This window comes from Pipistrellus kuhlii, unplaced genomic scaffold (genome assembly GCF_014108245.1).
Source record: "Pipistrellus kuhlii isolate mPipKuh1 unplaced genomic scaffold, mPipKuh1.p scaffold_m20_p_1, whole genome shotgun sequence".
Taxonomy (NCBI): Eukaryota; Metazoa; Chordata; class Mammalia; order Chiroptera; family Vespertilionidae; genus Pipistrellus; species Pipistrellus kuhlii.
The window spans coordinates 81,912,836-81,926,417 of NW_023425404.1; the positions used below are offsets into that span (position 1 = coordinate 81,912,836).

Consider the following 13,582-nt stretch of genomic DNA (forward strand, 5'->3'; position numbering starts at 1 on the left):
CATGAATAGATATTTGATGTAGCTTATTATCTAAAAAATAATGCATATTAAAACAAGAGATTATTTATTGGCAGCAAAGTGTTTCTTCAGGGCTTAATTTAGAATTCCTGAAATAACAAAGTCTCAGTCTTAAAAGTGATCCTCTGTAGTTATTATTTAGGGAAAATATTATTGCTTCATAGCAGTTTCAGATACTTAATTGAACAGTTTAAAAAAAAAATTAAGGCTTTTAGTACAATACCAAGGCATTGGAAGGCTGATGTGAATGAACACATGTAGTACTAGAAGGTGGGCTTCCTGGAATGATTGGGAGGTTTGAGTACAGAGGTAGAAGAGGTCATTCCTCTCATGTTTAGTGATATCTCGAGGACTTTTGGGTATCCTGCTACTTTATCAGCTTCTACCCATGCCCTAGGGTTGTACAGGCAGATAGAAATGTTGGGCAGTGATGGTTTAATTAATCTAACTGTACTCATTCATGATCAGAGAGCAGCCAAACATCAGGTCTGATAAGATAGAACTATAGTGGGGTTTGGGTGCAAAACTTGGCTGATCTAATAGGTAAGAATAGGTTGGATTAGATTTCAGCACTGCACAGGTTAAATATACTTTAGACTTCACAAGCTACAGAAGAGTCTGATTATAGATATAGATATAGATATAGATATAGATATAGATATATAGATATATAGATATATGTTTTATTGATTTTTTACAGAGAGGAAGGGAGGAGATAGAGAGCTAGAAACATAGATGAGAGAGAAACATCGATAAGCTGCCTCGTGCACACTCCCTACTGGGGATATGCCCACAACCAAGGTACATGCCCTTGACTGGAATCAAACTTGGGACCCCTCAATCCGCAGGCCGACACTCTATCCACTGAGCCAAACCGGTTAGGGCAAGTGTCTGATTCTTGTAAGTTCTTGTGATAGCAAGACAAGCTTCTGATCTTGAAAATACAGAGGGAGGAGCTCAAATATGCAGGAGTAAGATAAGGATGAGGTCTGGAACTTCTAAGGCACAGGTTCAATCTGATTTAAAAAAAAAAGCATATAGTGAGAATCCATTTTTGTCAGAGTCAGGAGTGCAACATCAGTATGGACATTAGAGCAAGGCTGATTTAAAGCTGAACCCCTAAATGTATCTCCAATGGCTTCCTACACTCTAACCAGAAATAGAATTGATCTTAGCATGTGGTGCAGGGCCAAAACTCCAGTAATCACTCAGTGGTCCCAGTTGTGGGACAGGAGGATTATAAGAGAAGGGAATTGTTTAGTCACTGTAGCCTTCTTTACTCTAGGGATTTTTTTCTGTAGATTTCTTATTCTTCTCCATGGTTCTTAATTTTGAAAATATGGAGGGAGTTTTTGCCTTGATCATCAGGTATCATTCTTGTGACACATAATAGATGCTCAGCAGGGTTAGAGCAGGGGCCACAAATCCCCTTCCTGACATGGCTTCAGTTTGGCCAAGGCCTTACAGATGGCCCAGAACCCTGGGTTTTTCTCTCTGACTGAGGACTAAAAAATGACTGGAATTCCCTGGGTTTTAATCTGATGACTGAAGACTAAATAATAACTGGAAGTGTCCATGACTAAACTACGGTCTTCATACTTCCAAAACACTAAAATAAATGTCCTTAATGGAACTGTTGGCTAGGGAAAATACATCTATAGAATTCTTACTTATACTTCCATCCAAATATTTTTTCTCATATTCCAAACTCCAGGCTTTCAGCAGATTGCTTAATCATTTGGAAAGATGCTGAGCCAGCAGTTGGCCTTGCTCAGCCCAGATCTAACCACACAGCAGTAGAGTGATGCCTGGTCCTATGCAAGTCAATGTCTTAGTAGGCCAGTCCCTTCAGGACACTCACACAGCTAAACATATTTTTTTCAGTCTCCTTAGTCCAGAGTATCATAATAGTGACTTGGAAAGTAAAGGTACCAATAAACTAGGGGAGCCTGGGACCTGATGAGTAGGTACATGCAACAAGGAGAAGCATATTCTTGTGGTCAGGTGAGGATGAGCTGAGGACATTCAGCTGCAAGTGAAGAGAAATCTAGCACACAAAAAAGCAAAAACACCTGTCTGATGTTCAGATTATAGACCCAAATAGTAGGCAGTCAGGAGGAGCAAAGTGTAGGGATAAAACGATGGTCTACAGATTTTTACAAACTCTGAATGGAATTCTAAAGCTTCCATTGACTATCCACTACTTCATCCATCCAACATTTTCTACAACTTTCTGTGCTCCAGTGCTATACTAGACATGTGACAGGTCCAAATACTATCAGTGAAATAGATTTTCTACACAGAAGTAAGAATAGGATAAAATAAGGAAATTTCTATTTATGAAGTATTTACCACCTGCCAGGCACTTTCATATTGAGGAATTAATTTAAGCCTCAAAACAATCCTGTAGACATTATTATCCCCAGTTCTGAAGAATGGTAAGGTGCACATTTCATGAAAGTAGGATAAAGAGGAATAAATCCAGAGTGAAGATGATCATCCATGGGACTTACATGAGATACAATCTGAATCTCTGCCTATTTACCTGTAAAACAAATGATACCTATCTTGAAGGATAGTTTTAAGGAGGAAATTGCATTAAATGACAAATATGAAAGTCCATACTGCAGGGTTTAACAACAAGTAAGTGTTGTGAAATGTGTCTTCTACATTACATCAGAAATCTTACAAGAGGCATAGGGGAGAGGCTACCGATGACAAGGATGGGGCCTGGCCAGGAAAACATACAATAATCCTTGCACTGAGAAAAACTGGTGTGGGTCATTCTGGCCATAGGTAACATGCCTCAGAAATCCCAGGCTTAGCCACCAATTCTAAGGGGCCTGGAAAACCAAGGCAGGAGTGAATAGAAAGCAGAGGATTAGTCATTAGCACAAAGCAGAAGTCCAGTCACTGGAACTGAGGCACAAGGTTAGGGAAGGACTTGTCAGAACAAGAGTGTTGCTGCATTTCAGCAGGGGCCTGTAGCATCATCCCTGCCAAGAGGAAAGTCATTGTCAGAATTCATGCCTGTATATTCCCATCCCCAGGAGTTATGGCTTTCAGCGCCTCCTCCCATCATTCAGCAACTGCTAAGTTGTCTGCACCTGTCTCCAGCCTTGTTTTCTAGATTCCATGGACTGACCCTCTCTGTCTCTGGTGTTCTCTTCTCCCAGCTAGGTTTAATGGTAAGTTCACTCAAAGCTAGGTCATCCAAAGTCCAGGGCCCTTTGAACTGCTTGATGAGTCACCAGACCTATGGAAGGCTTAGTCTGCTAGTGGGAGAAGTGGCTCCAGATTGGGAAGGAAGTGACTGTAGACATAGAGCCTAGAGTTCAAAAAAGGTACTTTCTCTCACTTCAATTCATTAATTATGCCATAATTGAAGAGCAGGGTAGAAAGTTTGCTTTGTTTCTATATAATTCACGCAATTGGGCCTGGTTCGCATTACAGAATAATCACATTTCTCTAGGTTTGAACTCCTACCCAGCTTAAACCCTAGGAAATTTGCTTTCTTGAATACCCACCAAGTAAGTTCCCACTTATTTTCTACTTGAACCCATGTCCACAAAACATTAGTAGAAAAAGTTTTTAGATATGGAATCAGAGAGGATATAAAAGCAGAGAAGGGTATATATTTGAGTGGTAGATCCAGAATATAAATTATTAAAAAGTTATGAAGAATTGTCATCTTCATTTAGAACACTATTTTGCACACCTTTAAATTCAAATTCTTCCACTTGTCAGAGCTTACATAAAATCCTTCCATGATCACCATTAATAATTTCTTCCTTCTCAAGAGTTCCTTAGTCCCTCTTATATTTTTGTCTTATCACATTTATTACTTCTTACATAGATGGATCCAAGTTCAGTAATGCCTAAAGTTTAAACACTGCAGGAGCCTCTTCAGGAAAAATAAGGGGAAGTGATCAGTAAAATATTGCATATGAACATAAATATTTATTTAGAATGGCAAAATCACAAAATCTAATAAAACAATATTTTCATTAAGTAATTACCTGTTGGAATTATTTATTGTAATATCCTATCTAATAAAAAAAAGTAATAAGTAAATTGACCATTACTCCAAACAAAAATGGCCATCACAAGATGGCCTGGAGGGAACAGCAGTTATGGGTGATCAGGCCAGCAGGGGAGGGCAGTTAGGGGCAACCAAACTGGGAGGGGAAGGCAGTTAAGGGTGATTAGGCCAGCAGGGAGGGAAGTTAGGGGTGATCAGGCCAGCAGGGAGGGAAGTTAGGGGTGACCAGGCCTGCCAGGGAAGGACAGTTGGGAGGGACCAGGCCTGCAGGGAAGGGCAACTGAGGACAAAGAGGCCTGCAGCTAGGGGCAACCAGGCTGGCAAGGGAGGGCAGTTAGGGGTAACCAGGCTAGCAGGAGAGGGCAGTTAGGGGCAATCGGGCTGGCATGGGAGCAATTATGCATCAATCAAACTGGCAGGGGAGTGGTTAGGGGGTGATCAGGCTGGCAGGCAGAAGCAGTTAGGGGCAATCAGGCAGCCAGGCAGGTAAGTGGTTGGGAGCCAACAGTCCTGGATTGTGAGAGGAATCCCAGATTAAAAAGGGTGCAGGCTGGGCTGAGGGACATGTTCTCCCCTCCCCCCTGCACAAATTTCTTGCACTGGGCCTCTAGTTTTCTATAGAGAAAATAGAAAGACAATTCAGACTTTTCTCTCTAATGTTGGTCACAACTGTTTTATTGTTGGTAACTGAAATAAATAACACATACATCTATAATATACACATAATCTTTGTTGCCCTACCACCAGGTTGTCACCAGATGCCTAACACATTCTGTGTTTTTATGCAGTTACCAATAATAAGGAAAAAATGTATGGTGTATGTATAATTGCATAACTATTTATGCTGTGTTATTGGGAGTATTCCTGACTTTAGATAGTTCTGTTTTGACCAGGTACTGCCAAGAATCAAAACACCTGTTTACAGTTTTCCATATCTGATTAGAAGAATTTCCACAGACTAACTATTGGCTCCCTGGACTTCCAACCTTGTGTCCCATCCATCTGCCTTGGCTGGGACTAATATGCCAGCCCACCCCACAATTGGTTGAAGTAGTGTCCTCTGTGTCCACCTCTCACCCCATGGGCCTGGCCACTCTGCTCAGCTCCAGGCAAGCCTCTGCATTCCATGACAGTGCACTCTGCCCTCACATGCTGCTCACCCTAAGTGAGAAAAAAAGAGAGCAGTTGGCCCACAGACAACTACACAGAAAGATAGGGCTCATGGCTGGTGAGTGCAGTGGCAGCGGTAGGAGCCTCTCCTGCCTCTGTGGCAGTGCTAAGGAGCAGCGAGCTGAGTGGTGAGGAGTAGTGAGCAGGCTAGTGGTAAGGAGCGAGGGGTCCCGGACTGTGAGAGGAATTTCCAACTGCTAGCAGGTGGACATCTACTGAGGGGTCCTGGACTGTGATAGGGTGCAGGCCAGGCTGAGGGACCCCCAGTGCACCGGGCCTCTAGTATATATATTATCTGGTTAATTTCTTCCCACCCCTTTTTTCTCCCTTCCCTCTCAGATTCATATCCCTAGTTCTTAACACAGCATGGCACATGCTAGGTATTACTTTTGAATAAATAGAGAAGTATGCAAATTAAAATAGAAAACACACTTGTACTATATGATTTATCAAATTTGGATACATTATCATATTTGGTCTGCAGTTTTCTTTTAAGAAATATTGCAGACAATGTGGAAGCCACCTAGGCAAGCTTCCTGGATCGTATTTGGCAGTCTGTTTGATGCCTCCATGTCTCTTATCTCCATCACTAACACTATTGTTGCTCAGTAATTTGGTGTTTATCTTTCTCATGAAAGTTCTTCTGCTTTGCGACATATTTACCCCTTAATAATAACTGCAATGTTTTCAAATTTTATAAACTTTATATAACTGACACTATGTTCTACATAATCATCCTACACTTATTTCCTTCTACATTATGTTTTTCAAAAAGATCCCTGTTTATACCTGTAGTTACAGTTCATTTTATGTTGTATATGGTCATTTTTGCCTGCCTGGATCACAATTTGTTTATCAATTCTCCTATTGATGAAAATTTAAATGATTTCAGATTTTTATTCTTACTAGCACAGCTATAATGAATATTCAGGTGTACTGTGTGATAGTCTCCCAAAAGTTCCTCTAGAAAGGACCTGCATGAGGGCTGGAAAGCTGGGACATAAAATTAACAGCATTTGATCTCTACAGGAATTGTCAAATTATTCTTCAAATGATTTGTACAAATTAATATTTCCAACAAAAATATTTAAAAGTTCTCCTTGTTCCACATGTAAGTCACCATTTGGTTTTGTCAGGCTTTAAATATATTTCTAATATCATGATATCAAATGCCAACATTTTCTTCTTGTTGAAAGTATTACATATGTTCCCCTTTGCCCACATTGACCTATGCCAGTCTGCCCCTGTCCCTCACTACAGGCCTTCCTATTGTTTGTATCCATGGGTTATGCATATATGCATACAAGTTCACTGGTTGATCTCTTCTCACCCACCCACTGTCCCCATCCTTCCCTCTGAGGTTTGGCAGTCTGTTTGATGCCTCCATGCCTCTACATCTTATTTTGTTCATAAGTTTATGTTGTTCATTAGGGTCCACAAGTGAGTGAGATTATGTGGTACTTATCTTTCTAGGACTGGCTTACATTGTTTAACATAATGCTCTCCAGGTCCAACCATGCTCTTGCAAATGGTAATAGTTCTTTTTTATGTGTAGACATACCATTTTAATCCACTCATCTAATGATGGGCACTTAGGTTAGTTCCAAATTTTAGCTATTATAAATTGTGCTGGTATGAACATAGGGTGTATATATTCTTTCTTATTGGTGTTTCTGATTTCTTGGGGTACATTTTTAAAAGTGGGATCACTAGGTCAAATGGCAGTTCCATTTTTAATTTTTTGAGGAAACTCCACACCAATCTGCATTCCCACCAGCAGTGGGTTCCCTTTTCTCTACATCCTTGCCAGCACTTGTCATTTGTTGATTTGTTGATGATAGCCATTCTGACAGTTGTGAGGCGGTATCTCATTGTTGTTTTGATTTGAATCTCTCAGATGATTAGTGACTTTGAGCACTGTTTCATATGCCTTTGGGCCTTCTGTATATCCACTTTGGAGAAGTGTCCATTTAGGTCCTTTGCCCATGTTTTGTATTGTTTATCTTCCTTGTGTTAAGTTGTATGAGTTCCCTATAAATTTTGGAGATTAACCCCTTATAAGATGTCACATTGGCAAATATGTTCTCCCATCCAGTGTACTCTCTTGTTATTTTGTTAATTATTTCTTTTGTTTATTTTTTCCTTAGTTTCTATTATCCTGAGATAATAATAATATTGGCAAATATATTGTTATGAGAGATGTCTGAGGTTTTGCTGCGAATGGTTTCCTCTAGGATTTTTATGGTTTTACAACTTACATTTAAGTCTTTTATTCATTTTTTAAAATATATTTTATTCATTTTTCACAGAGAGGAAGGAAGAGGGATAGAGAGCTAGAAACATCGATGAGAGAGATACATCGACCAGCTGCCTCCTGCCCACTCCCTACTGGGGATGTGCCCACAACCAATGTACATGCCCTTGACCGGAATCGAACCCGGGACCCTTCAGTCCGCAAGCCGACACTCTATCCACTGAGCCAAACCAGTTTCGGCCTTTTATCCATTTTGAGTTTATTTTTGTGCATGGTGTTAAGTTGGTGGTTCAGTTTCACTTTTTGCCTGTATCAATCCAATTTATCCAACACCATTTATGGAAGAGACTGTCTTGACTTCACTGTATGCTCTTGTCTCCTTTCTCAAATATTAATTGAGCATAATGACTTAGGTCAATTTCTTGTTTCTCTGTTCTGTTGCATTGGTCTATGTGCCTGTTCTTGTGTCAGTACTAAGTTTTGAGTATAGTGGTTTTGTATTATAACTTGACATCTGGTACTGTGATCCCTCCAACTTTGTTCTTCTTTCTCAATAGTGCTGCAGCTATTTGGGGTCTTTCTTAATTCTATATTACTATTTGGGGGTTTGTTTAAGGTCTATAAAATATGCCATTGGTATTTTAATAGGGACTTCATTGAATCTATATATTTCTTTGAGTAGTATGGACATTTTAATGATATTGGCTCTACCAGCCCATGAACAGTATATTCTTCTACTGTGTATATCTTCTTCCTCTATTTTTTCAGTGTCCTGTAGTTTTCTGAGCACAGGTCTTTTACCTCTTTAGTTAAGTTTATTCCTATGCATCTTAATTTTTTTGTTGTAATGGTAAATGGGATTTTTCATTTCAGTTTCTGAGAGTTCATTATTGGTATATAAAAATGGCATACATTTTGGTTTTAATTTTATATCGTGCCACCCTGTTGAATTCATTGTCTAGTTGTTGTTTTTTTATTGAGTCTGTAGATTTTTCTATGTATACTATCATGTCATCTACAAAATGATGACAGTTACTTCCTTCTTTCCAATTTGGATACCTTTTATTTCTTCTTCTTGACTGATAGCTATTGTTAGCACTTCCAGTACTATCTCAAACAGAGTGGTGAAAGTGGGTATCCCTGTCTTATTCCTGTTCTTAGGGAAAATAGTTTTAGTTTTTGCCCATTGAGTATGATGTTGGCTATGGGTTTGTCATGCATGGCTTTAATTATGTTGAGGTATGATTCCTCTATTCCCACTTTGCTAAGAGTTGGTTTTTTTTGTTTGTTTGTTTTTCTTGTTTTGATTTGTTTTTAAATAAAAAAAAGGGTGTTAGCCCTGGCCAGTTTGGCTCAGTGGATTGAGCATCAGCCTATGGACTGAAAGGGTCTAGGTTCAATTCTGGTCGGGAGCACATGCCCAGATTGTGGAATCAATCCTCAATAGGGAGAGAGGAAATGGCAGCCTGTGGGTGATTCTCTCTCATCATTGATATTTCTGTCTCTCTCCCTCTCCCTTCCTCTCTTAAATCAATAAAAATATTTTTAAAAAAGAAAGGGTGTTAGATTTTGTCAAATGGTTTTTCTACATCAATTGATATGATCATGTGATTTTGGGCTTGCAATCTATTAATGTGCTACATCACATTTATTGACTTGCATATATTTTACCAGCCTTAAATCCACCCAGAATAAATCCTCCTTGGTCATGGTGTATGATACTTTTAATGTATTGCTGGATGCAATTTGCTAAAATTTTGTTGAGGGTTTTAGCATTTATGTTCATCAGAGATATTGTCCTGTAATTCTCTTTCTTTGTATTGTCTTTATTTGGTTTTTGGATTAGGGTGATGCTGGCCTCATAGAAAGAGCTTAGAAGTGTTCCTTCCTCTTGAATTTTTTGGAATAGTTTAAGGAGGACAGGTGTTAGTTCTTTTTTGAATGTTGGGTAAAACTCCCCTGTGAAACTATCCAGACAAGGACTTTTTTTTTTTTTTGAAGGTGTGTGTGTGTGTGTGTGTGTGTGTGTGTGTGTTTTATACTGCATCTATTGTATTTTATCGGCCTATCCAGCTTTTCTTTTTCTTTTTCCTGATTGAGTTTTAAAAGATGTTATTTTTCTAGGACTATGTCTATTTCATCAAGATTGTCCAGTTTGTTGGAATATAATTATACATATTTTTTTTTATGATCCTTTGTATCTCTGTGGGGTCAGTTGTTACTTCACCTCTTTCATTTCTGTTTATATGGATCCTCACTTTTTGTTTCTTGGTGATCCTGGCTAGAGGTTCTTCAATCTTGTTTATCCTTTCAAAAAACTGCTCTTGGTTTTATTGATCTTTTGTATTATTATTTTGGTTTCAATGTCATTTATTTTGGCTCTGATCTTTATTATTTCCATCCTTCTACTTTGGGCTTTTCTTGTCTAATTCTTTAAATTATAGGATTAAGTAGCTTATTACAAGTTTTTCTTTTTTCTTTTCTTTTTTTAATTTTGTTTTGTTTTGTCTTGAGGTAGGCCTGTGGTGCTATGAACTTCCCTCTTAGGATTGCTTTCACTATGTCCCGTAGATCTTGGATTGTTGTGTTTTCATTGTTATTTGCTTCCAGGATGTTTTTTACTTCTTTGATCTAATAAGTTTGTAACCCATTCTTATTTAATAGCATGCAGTTTAGCCTCCATGTGTTTGTTTATTATTGTTTTTATTGTAGTTGATTTCTAATTTTATGCCATTTTGATTTTAGAAGATGCTTGATATACTAGTAATTTCAATCTTCTTAAATTTGAAGACACTTTGCCTGTGTACTAACATGTGGTCTATCTTTGAAAATGTCCCATGTGCACTTCAGAAGAATGTATATTCTATAGCTTTGGGGTGGAATGATCTGAAGATGTCAATTAGTTCCATCTGATCTAGTGAGTCATTTAGCATTGCTGTTTCCTTGTTGATTTTTATTATTTATTTATTTATTTATTTTTTTGTCTAGAAGATCTATCTAGTGATGTCAATTGGGTATTAAAATCACTTACTATGATTGTGTTTCAGTTGATCTCTCCCTTGATATTTTTCAGACTTTTTAAAAATGTATTTGGATGCTCCTACATTGGTTGCATATATGTTTACCAGAGTTACATCATCTTTGTATGTAGTATTATGAAGTGACCTTTCTTTTCTCTTGTTATGGCTTTTACTTTGAGGTCTATTTTGTCAGATATAAATATTGCTACTTACACCATTTGCCTGAGGAATTTTTTTTTCCCCCATCCCTTCACTTTCAGTCTGGGTGAATCCTTCTGTGGTGGGTCTCTTATAGACAAAATATATAATATATGGGTCATGTTTTCTTATCCATTCAACTACTTGATGTCTTTTGATTGGAGCATTTAGTCCATTTACATTTAAAGTAATTATTATACTTGTTTAAGCCATTTCTTTTCTTTATGCCTGTGTTCCAGCTTCCCTTTCTATTTTTCTTTTTACAGTAGTCCTTTTAGCATTTCTTACATTGCTGACTTGGTAGTAATAAATCCCCTTAGATTTTTTTATTTATTTATTTATTTATTTATTTATTTATTTATTTTTATTTTGTCTGCAAAGCTCCTGATTTCCCCTTCAGTTTTGAATGATAGCCTTACTGAATGGAGTATTCTTGGATTTAGTTCATTGCTTTGCATCACTTTATATATTTCATTCTATTCCCTTCTGACCTGCTGTATTTCTGTTGAGAAACCATTTGATAATCTAATGGGAGATTCTTTATAGGTAACTCTCAGTTTCTCTCTTACAGCCTTTAATATTCTCTTAGTTGTTAACATTTACCATTGTAATTGTGACATATCTGGGTGTGGGTCTTCTCAGGTTCATCTTTTTTGAGACTGTGCTTTTGTGAGTTTTTCTTCCCCAAATCAGGGAAGTTTTCTGACATTATTTCTTCAAGTAGGTTTTCTACACCTTGCTCCTCTTCTTGTCCTTCTGGAACCCATAGTATACATATGTTCATTCATTTCATTTTGTCCCAAAACTCCCTTAGGCTGTCCTCCAGTTTTTCTTTTTTTTACTCCAATGTTGTTCAGATTGGGCATGTTTCTGTACCCAAGTTCTAACTTCCTAATTTGGTCCTCTGCTTCTTCTAAGCTATATTGTTGAAATCTCCCATTGTGTTTTTTATTATACCTATATAATTTTTATTTCCTCTTGATTCTTATTTAAGTTGTTGATTTTGTCATCCATATGGTTTATGAACTGTATAACCCTTACTCTGAATTCTTTTTCTGACATATCCCATGCCTCTCTTTCATTTAGTTCCTTTTCTGGCAATTCCCTTTTTCTTTCCTTTGGGGTTTGTTTCTTTGTGTCCCTAGTTTTGCTGTCTCTTTCTAGTCCTGGATACCCTGCTTAGGGTTTGAGAGGTTGAAGACCCTATCAGGTCAATGATTCAGTAATCATTAGCCCATAAGTTGGGTCTGCCTTTGGTCTCAAGCCTTTATTGTCTCTTCTCTAAGAGTTGTATCCCCTTTTCCCACAGATCTGGTTACTCAGTTATCTGCTTCAAATGATCAGGGTGGTGAGAGCATGCGAACACTTCCTCTGATGTGCTACTCCCTGTGAGGATTCAGAGCTCTCTGGCATGAAATTCACTATGTAGCCCTGTTACCAGTGGCAGGGTAGCACCATAGGTCCCTCTGGCAGAGCACTTGTGGCAAGGTCCTGTGGCTGCTGGCTATGCACACCAGCTTGCTCCAGGTTTCTCCAACAGTGCTTTCCTATTGCCTGGAGTGTGGCATGTGCTGCGTTGCTCTGGGCAGCACCTGCAGGGAGATGCAGGTTTCTCTGGTTTCACAGTCCCTGCTTTCTTTGTAGCCTATAGTGAAATGTGCTGGTTTTCTCCAGTTCACCCCTCTTCAGTGTGGAGTGGGGACAGGTTTCTCTGGGTTGCTCAGTCCAAGCTCCCCTATGGCATGAGCGGGGCACATGCTGGGTTATTCCAGGTTGCCCCGGCAGCAAGAGTCTGGGCTCAGGGTGGAGTGGGTGCTGGGTGGCTTAGGGTCACTCTAGTAGCATGGTTCTGGGATCTGGGGTGGGACTGGGACACAGGGTTCTCCTGGCTTGTACTCACTGTGGGGTCTTGGAGCCAGATCCTAGGATGCTGGGTTCCAGCAGGCTGGTAAGGAGGCCTGATGCAGGAGCTCACTCTGGCAGGTCACATTCTGTGCAGATTTCTGGGAGACTGCTGGGAGGTTTTGTGCTGCTCACTGCTGGAGCTCAGTGGTGGTTCCACGTGGGTTATCACTGGCAAGCGGTGTACTCTAGGCATTGTCTGCCCTTCCTTATTAAAAATTGCTTCTTAGCTGTGTCTAATTTGTTAATTCAGGGTTTATGTTCTCCAATTTAGTTGCTTTTCTGGCCTGGTCCTAGGAGGAGATGCACAACATTGCTGCCTTTTCAGCTGCCATTTTTCTCCTTCCCTTTTATGTTTTAATTATTTATTTAATTTCCTAGAACCTCTAGTACATTATTGAATAGAAGTGGTAACATGAAATATATTTAATTTTGTCCCTGACTTTAATGAGAATGCCTCTAAAGTCTCATAAATAAGAAGATTACTATAGATTTTGATTAGGTAAGAACTTTCTCCTTAAAATTAAAATTTAAAAAAATAAAAAATAACTGCAAATAAATAAATAAATAAATAAATAAATAATTTAGTTGACTTTTTAGAAAGAAATTTATACTAAGTGGTTGAATTTAATTTTGCTTTATAAGTAACCAGATCAAAATATTTTAATTCATTTGTTGGCCAGAAATAAATCTCTTTTTATGAAAAAAAAAAAAAAGAACTTTCTCCTGTATTCCTAGTTTTCTAAGGTATTTAAAAATCATGAAAGATGTTGATATTTTAATCAAATGGTTTTTCTGGAATTACTGAGATAATCACAAACATTTCCTTAATCTCTTAATGTAGTATATCAAAAGATTTTTTAATCCCTTCTGAAACCAGCTTTCCATTCCTGAGATGAATCCAACTTGAACATAAACACTGCAGAATTTTATTTGCTACTATTTTATTTATAATGTTTTGTCTCTGTGCTCATAAAA

At 38.4% G+C, this 13,582-nt stretch overlaps 1 long non-coding RNA gene across 1 annotated transcript in view; it reads right to left on the minus strand.

The window, feature by feature from the left end:
* Window positions 1-948: 948 nt before the first annotated feature.
* LOC123652907 overlaps window positions 949-13,582 on the minus strand; it is an 80,522-nt gene continuing 67,888 nt past the window's right edge. Inside the window, exon 4 of the long non-coding RNA XR_006742470.1 lies at window positions 949-1,034. This is a non-coding gene — a long non-coding RNA (uncharacterized LOC123652907). The remainder of the gene's footprint in view (window positions 1,035-13,582) is intronic.